Source organism: Mycteria americana, chromosome 2, assembly GCF_035582795.1.
Source record: "Mycteria americana isolate JAX WOST 10 ecotype Jacksonville Zoo and Gardens chromosome 2, USCA_MyAme_1.0, whole genome shotgun sequence".
Lineage (NCBI taxonomy): Eukaryota > Metazoa > Chordata > Aves > Ciconiiformes > Ciconiidae > Mycteria > Mycteria americana.
Window position 1 is genome coordinate 15,117,758 of NC_134366.1, and position 16,934 is coordinate 15,134,691.

Sequence of the window (16,934 nt, forward strand, 5' to 3'; positions counted from 1 at the left end):
CCACTTTTTATCCCAAACTTGCAATACTGCTGTGGCTCCTTATAATTCTCACCTATCAATAGCATGGAAGTGCAGACATAAAGTGTCAACAGCGAGACCATAAAGGACACTAGTATCAAGGAACATACTTATACAGTGATTCTAATGCGCAAGTCTTAGGTAAATGACAAAGTTGTATTACCTGCTCTGTGGGGACTGGTCCCATACATTTTCTTAGAAGAAATAATGAAGTCTACAATAGGTCCCAGCATGTTATGCTCAACTAAATCATCTGACATATGCTGGAGGTTTTGACTGTAGACTGTTTAGGCTGCCGCATCCTCACCTGATGTATTAGAGTTTGTTAAGCCATGTTAACTTCAACATGAGCCTTAAAACCTTGGGTCAGGATCATGTTGTGAAGAGAGCTGTTCTCTTACAGTGTTTAACATTGTACTCATAAAGGCCTTGTACTGACACATTTAACAATGGTAATCAGATTTTTGTTCTGTGATTACTCCCCAAAATTCATTAAGGCAAAGCATGGAGCGAGATACTACAGATAGCAAAGGGTAGCAGAATCTATCTCACTTTGATAGATAAACTGACTAAACACAGCATCATTGTAATCTGCTCCAAAGCCATCTTAAAAAGAGAGCTGGATTTGCTGCAGTATGGCAGATGAGAGTTTTTACGCTCATGAACATGAGCCACTGCTCTTTCTGCGATACTCTGTCTCACCAGGAGCTGCCAAGAGCACTGCCAATCCTCGCCGTTAGCTGATATTCATCGAGCAGCAGCATGACCTTTTGTGCCTTTTCCCTCCCCCGGGGAGCATCCTGTGCCCCCACGCCAAGAAACACAGGAGCCCAAAGGACACAAATAACAAAACATCCTTATTGACCTTGGAAGAGCAGACATCATCCTCACACGGTGATCACCTCGCTTTGATCAGAGCTTCATGCACCACTGACAGAAGCCTAAAGCCAGTGTTCCTGACCCCCATATCTCTTCACAATTACTCAGCAACACACAGTTTTATCCTGCAACGGTCAAGAGAACAACACGTGTTTGCCCACTTTCCCCGGCTTGGGTTTTTGCCTTTATTGATTATGATCAGCTGTAAAGCCTGTGAATTCTGGGTGCTCCAGGGGTTTTCTTGACAGCTAACTAAGCCTGAGGCAAACACAGACTCATGCAGCTCCAAACAATCCTACCTGGGTTTCTTCCTCCTCCCCCTTCCACCATGCACTGCATTTAATGGTAATTGTTTATGATAAGGAGATTGTAATTAGGAACATGCACTGGCATAAGTGTCCAGCATTTCATATGCCAAGCATGTGCCACCAGCACAGTCAAGATACCTCCAAAGATTCTTTTAAATTTTTATGATTTTTTTACAGCAGATAAAGAATCCCTTCCCCCTATGCACACATACATTTATGCAGCTTAACTCAGCTTTCTTGTGACAGCTGATTCAAGTACAGCCCAAGTTACTAATGCTGTGCAGAGTTGTTGGTTCTTTCCCAGGAAGTAGGAGACAAATGTCACAGAAACCAGTGCAGTGAACTTTTAAATGGCAGTCAAGCAGAGAAATTTAGGGCTGAGCCTATGCACAGACAGCTAGCCAATGTCTCATTCCCAGCCCAGTGTTCATCTGTGGGTGAGAGCCAGTGTGCTGAGCCTGCCTTTGTAATTGCTGTTCATGCTGCGTAGATTATTAAAGGATTTCAGAATATATATAATATAAGAATATAAGAAGAAAGTAGGTAGATTATATAGCTCCCTTACAAGCACACACAGCTCTTGAGCAATCCACGTAGACCCACAGAAGACAACACTCCTGTGAGAAGGGGAGTTTCAGGTTTGTGAAAGACAGCAGTGGGAATGGTAATTTGAGTCTTATGTTAACACTCTTTCTTTAAAAGTTGCTTATTCATTCCAGCTATCAACATGTTGACTCATTTCTGTTTGGCTAGAGGTAATAGCTGTACTCTCCCATGCATTCAAGTTTCAACCAAATTAGAGTGCAAGTTAGGATTCTTCGCCCCTGGCTGACAGTCTTACACAGCTGTCAAGACAGCAGAAGGCTTTCTCCAGGTAAATGAGATCTGCACTGCTATGGCACAGTTCCTGCTAATCCTTTTATCTGATGCTGCCATCAGTGAGACCCACCAAGGAAGACATACATGCCATGCCCACAATTATACATACTCTGCTAATTGAGTTTCCCTGCAAAACAATAAGCTTCTAGGAAAAAATAATCTTTATGCAACTGACAGAACTCATGCCTCAGCCTTTTGGATCTCACTGCAAATATAAAGAACAAAACCACTCCAGTTGCATATTTTACAGGATTTAGAGATGAAAAAAAAACTTTTTCTGAGCTACCGGCACTTGCATAAACATTTTTTACAGTTTAGATTGATCTGAAAGATGGCTACTCCCCTTCACTAAATAGAGATGCAATCACCATTTGGAAGAGGATGGATTTCACAATAAATTATCAGGCAGTTACGACCTTAAAGTTTTATCATTCTACCTAACTAAATGGAGCTCAGTAAACAGATGTGCCTGAGAACCTCAAAGGCAGACTGCGTTAACCAGCCTTTATCCACCAACCTATTCCATGTCATATAGAGCAGTCTAGCCAAGAGGCTAGAAATGCAAAGAAGCCTTTTAGCATTGCCCTTAAGATGAAGTGGCTTGTGATATTTCAAGTCTACAGTGTATAGAGAAAGAGCCCAGAAAGTTTTCTGGACAGTACTGCACAGTCTTCACGGCAATGTCTGAAATAGCAGGTGAACACAGTTCTGTACGTTATCATCTTCCCAACTCCATCCCCAGCAAGGAGACATGACAGAAGAGAAGAATTTGCAGTGAAGCTTCAGATGGTATGCTGTAGTAGCCAAGAAGTTGGTTTTCAGATGGCTTCTCATCATGCATGAGTTTGGAAAAATGCTGAATCAGAAGAAGTATATCAGGAATACGTTTATTAATGTCATGATGATTACTTTTTCTTCTCTAGCAATGTTACTTAATTCATCAACCAGTTAGTATGCTCCAATAAATGTTCACTTTCAGGATAACAGAAGATGCACACACCTGTTGAAGGTTATGAAGAGTGCCATATTTTTAATTCGCTTAGATACAACTCAAAACAGCGTGAGAGGTATATTACACCTACACTGAAATAACAGCTGTTGTCATCAAAACAAAAGTTCTTTCCTATCTGCATATAGGATATTTGCTTGAAGCAAATGAAGTGGATTGATCATCTTGCAGTGCAGGGTCTGAGGACCAGATTTCATCTCTTGAAGTACTCTATTGTGGAGAAGGATGAAGTGCACATAGGCATAGATTCATTCCACTTCATTTCAGACTCTTAAGCTATACATCTAAATTAAAAGCTCAGCTGCCCACAACTTTTACTAAGCAAGGAAAATGCCAGAAAGTAATTTTGACCTTACATGAGCTGACTTCATCTTCTAGAGGCACCTGTGTTCTACACTAACAATAACTCTAATTTAGGCATCTTGTGTTTGGAAAAGCATCAAGCATCTGGAAACAAGGAGGATGAAACTGGTCTACACTGAACTCACGTTAAATTATTACAAAACTGCTCCTTCCAGTATAACTTTTCTGCTGTGCAGATCAGAAAAGAACAATTTGGTCCACATCATACAGCCTTCTGCCTCTGTGTTTCCCTCAACTTCTGAGGCATTAACTGTAATTGTCCCTCACCTCAGAGCAGAGCAGAGCTGTGGTTCCCTGCTTCTTCTGTCTACATGCTAAGATAACAGCACAGACCAATCCAGCTCTTACAACAGGTTGTTTCATCTGGTCAGTCAATACAGGTTTGCCTTCCTCAGGAAAAAAAATCAATCTTAGCTATTATGAGAAGTAATGTCTAAGGCATGATAAAGAGCATTAAATAATAAAAGCAACCCTCATGTTTAGGTTGCTCTTCAATTATGAAAGATTATGACCTTTTCCCGAGATACCTTTGCAATGGAAGCCTTTGCTGCAGACCTTTGAAATTCAGCAGAGAAAGCCCTTGAGCTAAAAAAGTGCTTTCCCCTTTGTCTTATGAAATTTCATTCGATTTTAGCTGCAATCTCAACTGTTAAAGAAATTAAAAAATCACATTTCCTTTCTTTCCCTTGCATTCCCCAGAATATAAGAACAGCTGCACTAAGTCAGACTAAAGGTCCATCTAGCTCTGTTTCCTGCCTCTCTGACAGTGGCCAGTAGCAGATGTTTAGGGAGAACATATAAAATATAGGGCATACACACAGTGCTATTCCCCTGTAAACCTCTCAGCTTCTGGCAGTCAGCGGTTTAGGGACTTCCTGAGCCGAATTTAAAGCCCACCATTCTGTATATATAACTAGATGGTATATTCCCCAAGTGCATTACTTTGCATCTATCAACACGAATTTTGTCTGCCCAGTCATTCAGTATTATCAGATCATTCTGCAGTTCTTTAGACTCCATTTTATTTTTTTATGACTCTGAACAATTTTGTATCATCGTCAGCCTTTGTCAAGTCACATTTCATCCCTTTCCTACACTTAAGTGGCACAAGTTCTGGAACAAGTCCCAGTAATCCCATGCTATTCTAAAAAATGACCATTTATGCTTATTCTTAACTTTCTTGATAATTTTCATCCCATGATAGCTTTATTCTTTAAGAAGCTTTAGTAAGGACTCCTGACAAAGTTTTTTTTTTAAATCTTCATACACAGTTGTCAACCAGGGCAACCCTATCCACATGATCCTTTACTCCTTCAAAGAACTCACATGGATTTGTGAGGAGACACTTTATTTTTCAAAAGCTGTGGTGGCTCTTTCCCACTGAATCTGTGTGTGTACTCGTTCTCAGTTTTATTATTGTTTACACCAGTTTTCCTAGTACGAAAACAGACTTAATGACTCAACTCTCTGGAATCCATTTTAGATACTGCTGCCATGTTTGTATTCCTTATCTGAGTTCCTTTAGAGGTTGTGGGTGAATGGCTATGACAATTTGCTACTACTCTTTGCACTGTTCCATAGTGAAACATCTGTTAATACATGATTTTCAGATATTTCCTCCAAGTCACCCTGCATAAAGATCTCCCTTGTATGCGATCAGTCTTCTGCTCTCCTCTAGCCCACAGTGAGCAGGGTCCTAGGCTGCACACATGCCTCCACCTGAAGATTTACCTAGGCAGAATAAAGCGGTGACTAGATTGTGTCCTGTGAACTTCTATGATCTATCTCACTTCCAGAGTTATCACTGGGGACCAATTTAGGAGCACCAAGCTCTGAAGGGTATTTAAAAGCTTTTAAATGTCATTCTGAAATACATACCCTGTGATTTTAAAGTCAATTGCAAATTAAACACAACTTTTTCAAATTCTGCCTAATTAGGGGATCAAAAAACAGGGATGTCAGTTCTCTAAGCTACAAATAATGTTCATAAACTAGCAGCTGCTATTTATACCCTTTTGACATTGCAACATGACTCCAGCCATTTGATTCAAGAAATACCTGTGCAACTGTTTTGTGTTCAAAAACAGCTGGAGGGTGACAGCATCTTTGGTTTGAGCATGGCTGGCCTGTTTAATTCTGCTGCCTGATCAGTTTGTAAAATACTATAAATTCTCTCTTTTTCACTGGAACAGCCTCTGGACACTCATAATAAGGCATCTGCCAAACAAAAGGACTCCCTTTGGCATTTCTTGCAGGGGACACAAGACTTGAGTGTAATAAATAAAGGGGATTTTTTTAATTCAGACTACTGAGCAGAGGCACTACCTACAGTCCTCCTTGGCTTTCATTTCTAGACCAAACAACACAGACTGCACTATAGCTAGTGAGACGATGCTTAATCTTCACTTTCATGTGTTAGCTTTGCAAAACTGAAGTCATGCACATGGATGACCCTGCAACCAGCACAGAAAAATAAATTATTATTTAGAACCGCATGTCAGTGAGTCCCGTTAAAATTCTTACTCTACCATTTAATATTTTCAGCTTACTACATACCCCCGTATTGAAAAGCATGTTTGTATGCAGAAATTGTCTAGGCAAAGCTGAATGTTTCAGAAAGTTAACAGAGATATGAAGCAGCTGAAACTCTTGATTTAAGGAGAATATGATTATTTTTGGCAACTAAAAAACAAATTAAGCTTTTTGGCAGAAATAGGGGCAGCTGTGACTGGCTTTAAATTTAGAAGAGAAACACCCATATGTGCCACATATGTATAACACAATGTATTAGCCTGAGAAATCTACTAAAATAAGTAACTATTGAATTTATAAAGTCTAAAAGGTCAAAATAGGAATCAAGCGCTTATTTACTAAAGTGTCAGCAAGGTGAATAACCCAGTACTTCCGCACTTTCAATCTGTAGGCATGCTGAAAACTACGTCAGTCCTTGCAACATTAAGCTCTGAGCATACACAGTTTGCAACTAAGGCCTGGGTTTTGCTCAGCTACCACCTGTAACCCAGATCCTCAGTCTTGGATCACACCTATCAGATCCAGACCTTGAACAGTAAACACATAGGTAGTTACAAATTTTTAGTCCACACCAGTGTTGTTAGGGCATTCAGCGGAAAACTTAACGTCAGTCTGGTCCTTGTTCTAAATTAGATAAAACTTCAAAAACCTCTGCCCCTTCACAGGTGGAAGATGATAGCAGTGCTTACACATGGATGGGCAAGAGAAGATACTCTCTTTTTTTTTTCTTGAGAAGGAGCTGGTCTGCTCTAAGTCCTTAAATTCACCAGAGGGATGGGCATGGCTAAAATTGCAATCTTACGTCGAAGTAGGGTCAGAAAAGTCTCCACGGGTTCTGAAAGACAATTGGTAGCTCATTAGCACATTGTAACAAATTATTATTATTGTTAGCTAGGAGCTATTATTTCTACAACTGCTGGTTTCCTAGGTAAAGATTTCACTAGCGAGCAAGGCAACAACTGTATAGTTTATTTGTTGATGATTCCTTATGCTCAGAAGCCAGGTTGGAGTTGTTGGGCAATTGGTTGCGTCATATTAAAAAAATCACAGAAAAAAAGTCTTCAGGCAGACACTCAATATCGAAGCTGAATGAAGATCTGTACAAACTATTCCCTATTAGGCACTGCAAAATTAGAGTTGATAAATAAATTTGGACTATAGACTTAAGACTATAGGTCTCTGTGTTTAGCTTTATTGTCTTCACCTGCTGGCTGTGAAAAAAAATCTAGATCATCTAATTCTACATCCATGATCTCTGAGACAGCCACATGGCACAAATTATCTTTCCAGTCCAACAGCAGTTGTGTGCACAAGAGGAAAGGGTGTCACAGCAAAAACTGCATCATTTCTGAACCTGGTTTGAGTGATGAAGAAAGATCAGATTTTCACCCAAAATCTAAAATATTTTTTTTCTCAAAATATTAATTAAATAAATAAAATTATTTAGGTTAATTGCTGAGGCTCCTAAACTTTTCTCAGCATTATAAACTTACCTGAGTGTGCAGTGTAAAAATAACAGTCAGAAATGTTCTTACTCCAATGATGATCTGCTCTGAAATTGCCATGTTTATATATTATAAGTTGCAACTGTCAAAATACTGGGTTGCTGGAAGTTTTGACAAAAGTTTTGCAGACATTTAATTTGTGTTACTATTCATTGTGCTTAACTATTTGAGAGACAGATTCAGTAACAAAAAATCAGTGAGCTGTACATGAGCAGTCAGCTCCTGCAACATACCCTGCTCACTTCAGAAACATTTCATGGCCTTTATGTACCAAATGCACACCAAACCCACCGTTCACATGCCAAGCCTCTCCGTGCTGATCTGTTGCATTTAGGTTACGTTGCACGAGGGCTGGACGTCTGCGCAGTTAACACCCAGCGAAGCCTGCATGGGCACCCATCACCCTGCCCCGAGCTCCTGGGCTCCATCACCGTGTGACACAGCTGCAGTCCCTGCTCCCTTCCAGCCCCACCAACACTGCCCACGCTGCATCAGCCCCCTCGGTAGAAGCTAGCTGAAATATAGATGCTATGCCTGAATGCTTCTCTTCAGCATTGTCTAAGGGCTACCTTAGGCAACCTCACAGCTCCTTTAAGTCCCACACTGAATCACACATTCCCCCTTGGACAGACATGGGTGCGTGTATACGGGAGACAGAGGTACCTAATCAGAAGCTGGAATTCATACAGCGCAGCGACACACACATTACAGGATGCCCAAGCTTACGGATTTAGCTTAGTGTTAAAATTTTAGAGTAATTTTATCAGCCTTTACGTTTCATATCTCTTTGGTATTAAATACACAGTAATTGTATTATCTAGTAGCTCGAACAGGTGGCACTGCACAACTGCACAGTTCTTCAAAATCGCTTTGGAGCCCCAAGGTTAGAAAAGATTCCACTCAACTCCACTTCCCCTTCAGTAAAATCCAAGTTGCTGAAACACAATTATGCAGCAAATTCAGAAGAGCTACAATATGTGTTAATGTGTATTCAATACATTGACTTCCTTTAAGCTTAACCATTTAAAAATAAATACTAGAGAATTATTTACTTTATATTTTTTTCAGAACACTAAAGAGAAAAACTTAAATATTCATACATTCCATCCCCATTTTCCATGGAACACTTCCAATCTTCATTTTCATTGCTTCTTTAATGTTGGCAAGGAGAAATTAATTGCATTAATTCCTTAATTCTTCGACGAAGGAATCTAACTTTGATTTTTAAGATATGGCAGTTTCCTAATTAATTTTATTTGAGAACTTTCTTCCCTGAAAAAGAACTTCAGGCAAGGTTATATGTAACTACATATTTTGCCTTTGTTTGGAATCCTTATAGCACTAATTTTTTTTTTAGCACTTTCAAAGTAATTCATGAAGTCAAAAAGTCTCTCATGACATCACATTCCAGCCATGCTAAAGCCTCCTGCTTTAATCTTCACTCTCTGAGCCTGAAGTAAATAAGTGGTACTTAGCTTAGCTCAGTGAAATAAATTAGTGCAAGAAAAATCAGGTCCATGATGTGCTTCATTCTGTAGTCTTACACACTTTCATGAAACTTCGTGCCAGTGGTGTACCTCTCCCAAGATAAATGTAACAGTATTCCATACAACTGCAAAAATGTTAAAGTGAGGCAGAAAAATCTGGCTTTTTGCCAATTTCAAACAGCACAGAAATATGTTATTCTCATCCACTCCAGGTTTACAAATTTTGCTGTGAGCAAAACACATTTTTGCTGCATCCTTCCCTAAGTAATTTTCCCAGGGTAGAATATGGTTCTTCCTTGAAGAATTTTGCTTTGCAAAAAAACTGCTAGAACTTTTTTCTTATTAAAAGCAGTTTTGTGGAGTACATTACAATGAAACACCCTCTCCTAACCACCTAATTATTCCAGCATCTATAGAAATCAGAGACAGGTAGTGGCAAAGTAACAGTTCTAAATTCTTCCCTAAAGGTTTCTTTTCTCTGCACTTCCCCAGCCTGCTGGAGCGTGTGCTAGCCAAGTTGCTCAGAGACATTCACCTGAGGATGCCAGAAGATTTTTCTTTTTGGACTAGAAGTGAGTGAACAAATCATCATTCTTTTTGGTGAGATATAAAAATTCTCAAACCATCTTTCTCAAGTAAAAGATATTTATTAGCATTGCACAGTCCAAGCTATTATGTTATTCTTTAGCAACAGTGAGACTAGCTCAACGGTCCGGGAAAAGAGAAAAAACATCTTCTGTCTCCCAACTGCTAATTCACTGCAACTGGGGCACCTCCTGGAGCAGGCCAGTTATATGCCATTCCTTATGCAAAATAAGGAGCAGATGCTTTTTCCAGTCGTATGTGAATGACATGAGAAAAGACCCTCCTTCATGGTACTGAGGGATGTCTATACCGCATGTCATGTAGTTATCTTCAAGCTAGCTAGTTCATATAGTCCAAGTAGCACAGAGCTCAGTATGGGCAACAAAAGCCCATGAAATAGAAGCACTAAGAAATAAATTAAATATTCAATAATTAGCCGAAACAGAGCTCTTGTAGCTGCTATGACCAAAGTGCTACAGGGCCTTAGGCTAGATTGCTTAAAGCTGCTGAGGAATGTCTTAATTTACAGGCCATGTCCTTAGCATTGCTTAAAAGCTCTTTTTCCTTTCTGCTCCGCCCTGACTGGATGCACATCCAACAAGGCACTGCTGATTTATTTTTTGTATGAAGTTGGCAAAATCACGTACGTCCAGTAGCTAGATGCTTCCTCTGTAGCTCTTTCATTCCATGCCAATGAGGTTTTTTTTGTTGCCTGATCTGACATGCTGGAAGGTTTGCTTTCTTTCCTTTTTTGTTTAGATTCTACAAATTAAATGCAATCAGATCTCACGCTTGTGAAGTAAAGTGCTCACCAATATATCATATCTTGCTGTGTATAAAGCACTTTACAGATGCAGAGAGAGCAGAGAGTAAAAGGGAACATCTTCTTCTGCAATAGCTGTTATGGAGGCTGGACTTGGTAAATCAGTGGCTTAATCTGTTATAGTAAATAAGATGCTTTTCTATGCAGTCCTCAGTACACAGACTTAAAAACCTAATACAGGAGAGGTAAATAAAGCATAAAAATAGTTCTTCTCAGCAGAGCCAAGATGATAAGCCTGCTGCATTTTAAAAAAAAAAAAATAATAAAACCAGTGACTTTTTCCCAAGCGGTTACTGAAAAATAGCACGTTAATACATTTCATTAGATGAATAAACATAAGGAAAGTGTGGCTAAAAGAAGAGTTGAGGGCCAGGGCTCCAAAGCTAACATTGACTCCTGGTTGTCACAAAAATAATCAGTGCTGGCATAGGAGGATGGAGCTGCTAGAAGAGACTTGAAAGCTGAGCTATGTTTTCTGCTTGGGCACTGGTCTCACAGCCCTCAGAGGGTGTGTTTGGGCTATTTCAGTGTCCTCTTTGTGAGCTCTGAACCTTCTAAGGGTTATTTTTATCTAATTCTACCTCCAACACATGATTTCAAAGGCTTGATCTCAGGCCAACACAGCTGAATATGCCCGTGCACTCACAAATATGATGGCTCTTTATCTTAAATTTAACCTGAGGCCATGAGAACAGCAGGCATGCATCTATACAGTTAGAAGGACTGGCAAGGTTATGAGGTAGACACCATAATCAACTTACACACGCTGTACAGTCAGACTAGGATATTTAACACATGCTCGTTGATGGGTTACACATGCCCCATTGACTTCAGCCTAACTCTGCACTTAGCTGGGAGGCCACCCACACACATGCAATAGTATCAGAGCTAAAGTTTAAAACTCGTGGTTGACCAGGACATTTTTTTTCTTTTATATGATGGAAAACCAGACATGCCTTACATGCATATTGAATCCCAGAAGTAAATCCTTTAAGATACAGTGTTGCCGAAAATTTCAGAGTTGAATATACTTTGGCAAACTAGATATACACTCTATATGTACGCTATGAACTTTCCCCTGCTGAACAAAATCATACCTTCCAACTATTTCAGAAATTAAAATATCCCATGCAGGTTATATTAAAATATGTGAAAGTGTATAAGATGTATACATGGTCAAATGCAAAGTCTAGCGTCAAATGCAGCATTGAGGTTGCTCAATCAACCACTCAGATCAGGAAATTCCAAAAGCTAATGGTCCATGGTCTTCTCTTCTATAACTCCGTTGAAGCTATTTTGCATTCCCAGAACTCACTGACATAAAACATACGAAGCATTTCCATTCATTTTAATTTATTAATGTTTGTGTTATTTAATTCATCGTTGAGACTAGTAGGAGATTCTATCTAGACAAGTTAACTTTTGATAAAACTGAGCTAAATCCAATCTAGGTGTATAATCTTTGCATGAGAAACCTGAAATCAAGACAAAGTGATGCCAAAGACCAATGAAGTATTTAACAGCTCAGGAGTTAGGTTAATTTCCTATCTCTCCTACAGATTTCTGTGCAATCTTTGGCAAATCACATCCATGTAATATTCATTCATTCCCATATTAGTATATTTAATACAGAATAATTTGATTTCAGCTTGAGCTACTTTATTTCCTTCTGCAAGGACAATGAAATAAGCCAAGCTTGAAGTTGGCATCAGTCACATTTTTTATTCATTTGAACATTTATCTTTAAATCATATCAAAAGGAGCATGTCTTTCACACACTGTCATAATGTAAGTAGCCCCTATAATGCTTTATGAAAATTCAAAACAGACTCACTAGTCATGGAAAACATCAACTTGAAAGGACTTTTAGAGAGGCAAGACTGACTTAAATAGGATTAGAACTGAAGTTTGAATGCATGAAGGAAATTTGGACAATTATGCCATTGACTTCTCTGTTGTCAGGATGTCACCTAGCACTTGTGTTCTGTTAGTTGTGACTGCTACATTGCACATGCATTGGGAAGAAATACACATAAGTTTCCCGAAAAATATTGAAAATTTTTATGTCAGTAATTTGCATTGATTTCTTTTCAGGAAATAAGACATGAAGGAACACTTTCTGTTGCATTTGAGTTCCTACCCTTCTGTTCTGTTACATTTTCCCCTACTATTGCAAAGGTCAAGTGGGGAATGCTTAATGGTTTTAGATTTTTTTTAAATTTAAAATATATTTTAAAGTAATAATATGTAAAATATGGTTTTATGTATTTGGAAAATACCTTTTACTTTTCCCTTAACCTAGTTTCCTAGTGAAAAAAGCTGATCAACTCTATTTAAACAAGTCATTGTCTGAACTGCTAAAAGATACTACCCTAAAATTGCAAATTCTTTGGTGTTTGCTTACAGAAGTTAAGCTGAAACATATTGGCAGTGCCAAAAAGCTATAGGCACTGTTTACTTATACCACAAACAAATTTGTCCTAGCATTTTTATTATTATTTTCATGTTTCTTGTTGATTAAATGTTTTGTATACCTCCACATATTTCTTTTCACCTCTTCTAAGAGGTAAAATATACATGTGAACTTCTTAGTGTAGACTCCCACTTTTCTAAAATGCAGAAGATACTTGCTATATTTAAAGATTGCCTAATACCTTTCATGTGTACTCACAGCTTCATTGAGTTGTATTGTAATATTATGAAATGCATGTATTTACTACAGGGGGTGGTTTCACAGGCATTTAAAAATATGCCATATGACTGCCTTCTGAAATATGGCAAAACTTTGATATCATAGCAATGTTATATACTGAGATAGCAAAAATATGCATATGCATCTGCTTTCCTTTTCAGAAGCCATTTCTACTCTAGTGTAAATGCAGAATTAAAAATGCTGTAAAATAAATGGAAAAAGACCATGGATATTTCTCAGCCCTGAAGTATGAAGTTTTAGAGATGTCAGATTTCACATTCTGTTTGTGCTCAGAGAGATTTTCTCGTCTTTACAGTTGTCAACATGTGGCTAAATAAATGTGAAGAGCATTTGCAAGGCTGTCACGTACAAAAATAACTGGTTAAACTCTGTTTTGCATGAAAATAACTGGTGGAAAACTGTCCCCTGCTATATCAATGAAATAGGACTGATTTCACCGGTAATTTCATGTATGCTCTGCAACTGAGGAAAAAAAATCAGGAATGAAAACTCTGTTGCTTTGCAGCCCCAAGTTGTCCCAAGAAAGTGCCACAAATCCAAAGAATGCTCCCGAGTGCTACATTTTATACAGGAATCTCTAATTTAGCAGACTGATGTGAAAAAGCACATGTAGCCAGAAAATTCCCTAATGACAATGCAGGGGGATGGAAAAGAGCACATATATTACAGCTAAGGCCGGTATTCATTTGTGCTCTAAATTAAAAACTACACTCAAGAAAAAAATGCATATCATTAATCAAATGAATTTTATGACTTAATAAGCCCCTGCTCATCTGTAAAAAATTAGCCATAAATAACATTATTGTTACCAAGTTTTAGAATCATCTGATGTATAAAAGCAGCTTTAACTTGACCTTTTATTTCATATCTCTTGCCAGGAGCATGTGCTCTGCTGTGGGTTCACTAAAGATGTCCCCAGACTGCCCCACTCCGAGGTACCTCTGTTAACGGAAGCCTTCTGCTGCTGCTTCTGCAAAGAGTGGCAGCTAGGATGGAGCAAGTCCTCCTGGTTCCCAAGCCCACAACTGTCCACTAGTTCCCCCTGCGTGACTTGCAGTGGTCTGAGAAAAGATTGTTCTCTAGCCACAAAGGAAAACACAAAGTAACCCACAGCACTGGGAACAAGGACCAGAAGTTAGGGTTTCTTCTTTCCCAAGGAAGTGACCACCTGAGTGGCTGCCAGAGGTAAGCAGCCATTGCACGCAAACCTCAGTGCAATGCAGGGATGAAGGGTCCCGGGAAATTCCTTAAAACACTGGGATGTAATTGCTTATGCTGCACGTAAATCACAAATGAGAAAGCTCCACATTGCCTAGAGATACGGAGAAGTGATAAGTGTCAGGCCATTCCTGACAGATTCAGACATATCAGTGCTAGAGAAAATGCTTCAACTTCCCAGATTTTCTCAGCTAAAACTACAGTCAAAGCAGAAATGAGAATGCATAGTTACCAAGATGACAGTTGACTTATTTAGTCCCCCAGATTGTCTTCTTTTGAATTAAAAATGCGTTCTGAGAAATAAAAAGACCTATCATTGTTCTGCATTTTTAATTTTAAAAAATAACAGCATTCAAATATTATGACATTCTTTTAGACTGTCTTTTCATTTGCTCATTTTTGTGGTTCTTTAATTATGCGATACATGGTAGTCTCTTAGTGTTTCACTATAATACACCGTCTCTCAGAAACAAACATGTTAATTGGGTACACACTTCTGGCTTGTGTAACGTGTCTAGTCAGCTCCTAAAGCAGATGAATGCAGCGTCATATACCGCAGGTTTGAGTAACAATATGAAAGCTGTAGTGGAGGGTATTTACAAAGGCCATCTTTGGCCTCAGGGGCTAACCTCCTTATGCAGTGTCTCCTGGCTACTACCTTGAAATACTCTCTGCTGGAGCCTCTCTTGCTACCAAGCACAGGGGCCGCTCAGGACAAAAAAACCCCAAGGCTAAATTAGCCATTGTGAACACCCCACTTCTAAACATGCAGGAAATTTTCATTAAGAGATTGAAGTGCAGGTACATTGTAAATTTATCATATGCTCACAGACTGATGTCTTCATGCTGCCTCTAAACCCTTCTGCAGCTTGTGCTTCGCTCACTAAGCTTCATGCAAGTACCTACAAAAGCCATGTGTATCAGTAGATTCTACCTGGGTTCAAACCCGAGCAACACACAGCCTTCTTGAAGTCTGCAGGATTAGCAAATACTATAAACCTAAAGTTAATAATAGAAAATGTAATGCACAATGTATAATGTACAGATCCAATGAATGCTCTAAGAGATCACTCCCAGGTCCACAGGGTGGACAGACTCCCACTAGCTTCTCGTGATAGGATAGAAATGTTCCCACATTCACATTTTGCATACACATGCAAGTACTCCATAGTGAGAGTTACACTCTCTGAAGCATGAATAAGAAATAAAGCAGCTTTTGGTGGAAAATATGTATGTTTTCATCAGTCTTTTTCATTGAAATGTTCTTGCATGCTAATCAGAGCCATCATTTAGAACATAAACTCATGCTTCTCTTGGATCTCAGTTCATGAACTCTGCACAGAAAGGGCTATGGATTCCATAAAAAGCACCAGTCCAGAAATTGCTCCACATGGGGTAAACTCTGACCTCCTGTCTGGCTCCCAGTGAAATTAAGGGAGTTTTATAACCGTGGGCATCTCAAAATGTGGGGGTGATAAAGTCTGAAAGAAAAGATCAATATTTAGGTTAGCAGATAACTCTCCAGAGGGCCCAACCCTTTTACAATTGCCATCCATCTCCACCAGAAAGCAGTTTCACATCAAATGAAGAGCAATAAATCTTACACACATAGAAAAGTAAAGGGAATGAACTTAGTCTAAAAGCCATCCAAAACAATACACAAAATGCATTCTTGAGAGACAACAGGAATATCTGTATGGACATAATCCATATTACACTGTGCCAGAAGTCTGACAACTAAGGATAGGAAGAAAAGACATATGCAAGAGTTCAGACCACATTTATGAAGAAAAGTTCTAAAATGTGAAAGCCACAAACTCTTTTGTAATATCCCAAGTCCCTTTTTCTTTGTCATGTAAGCCAATATTATCTGCAGCAAAATGGCTAAAAATGGTCTTACCTCATTCAACATCTGTTGGATTGTCCCATGATAAAGAGTCACTTCAGTCCATATGTTATTCTAATATCTAGATAAGCCACACTCTTAATTTCCTCTAGTACCTGAATAGAATCTGGAAGAGGGAAAATATATTTTTTAGACCTACTTTTTGAAAGTTCATGTGAGTAGAAGTATATCATGCTGCCTTCTAATTTCTCTGAAAAGGATTAAGAAAACAAAAGATTCCCCAGAAATGCCCGGAGATACAAGATCTGGCAGCCTTACTCATGGGCCACCCATGGAGTAAAGGACTACTTAACACAAGTACAGTTTGTAGGTTCTACCTTCATAAAGCTAATGGAAAATTGGGTCATTTTATTTGCACTTTGTGAAATGTAGAAATAGTAAATAGTAGAAGAAAAGATTTTAAGAACCTTTTTGTTTGTTTGTTTGTTTCACATTGTTAGTAAACACCAGGAGATGTTAATACTCTATTTTTAATTTATTTTTTTTAAGAGTGCGGAGTCCTAGGCTCATATGAGCTGTGACTTTTGGCTTAGGTTAATCAACTTCCCTACTTCTACCATGTTCATTCTCGCTGTCATATCCACATCCAGTTTTCAAGAGGATGACAAGTCCTTGATGAAAATGGTCTTTTATTATATCCTAACCAATGGACTGGAAGGAGACTGGGCTCATATGGGAATAATCAATCACAGTTTACATTTAGGCCATT

General features: G+C 38.8%; 1 long non-coding RNA gene across 14 annotated transcripts in view; it reads right to left on the reverse strand.

Moving 5' to 3' along the window:
* Nucleotides 1–16,934, reverse strand: part of LOC142405307 (uncharacterized) — a 234,846-nt gene that overhangs the window by 52,527 nt on the left and 165,385 nt on the right. The gene's annotated exons all lie outside the window — the stretch shown is intronic.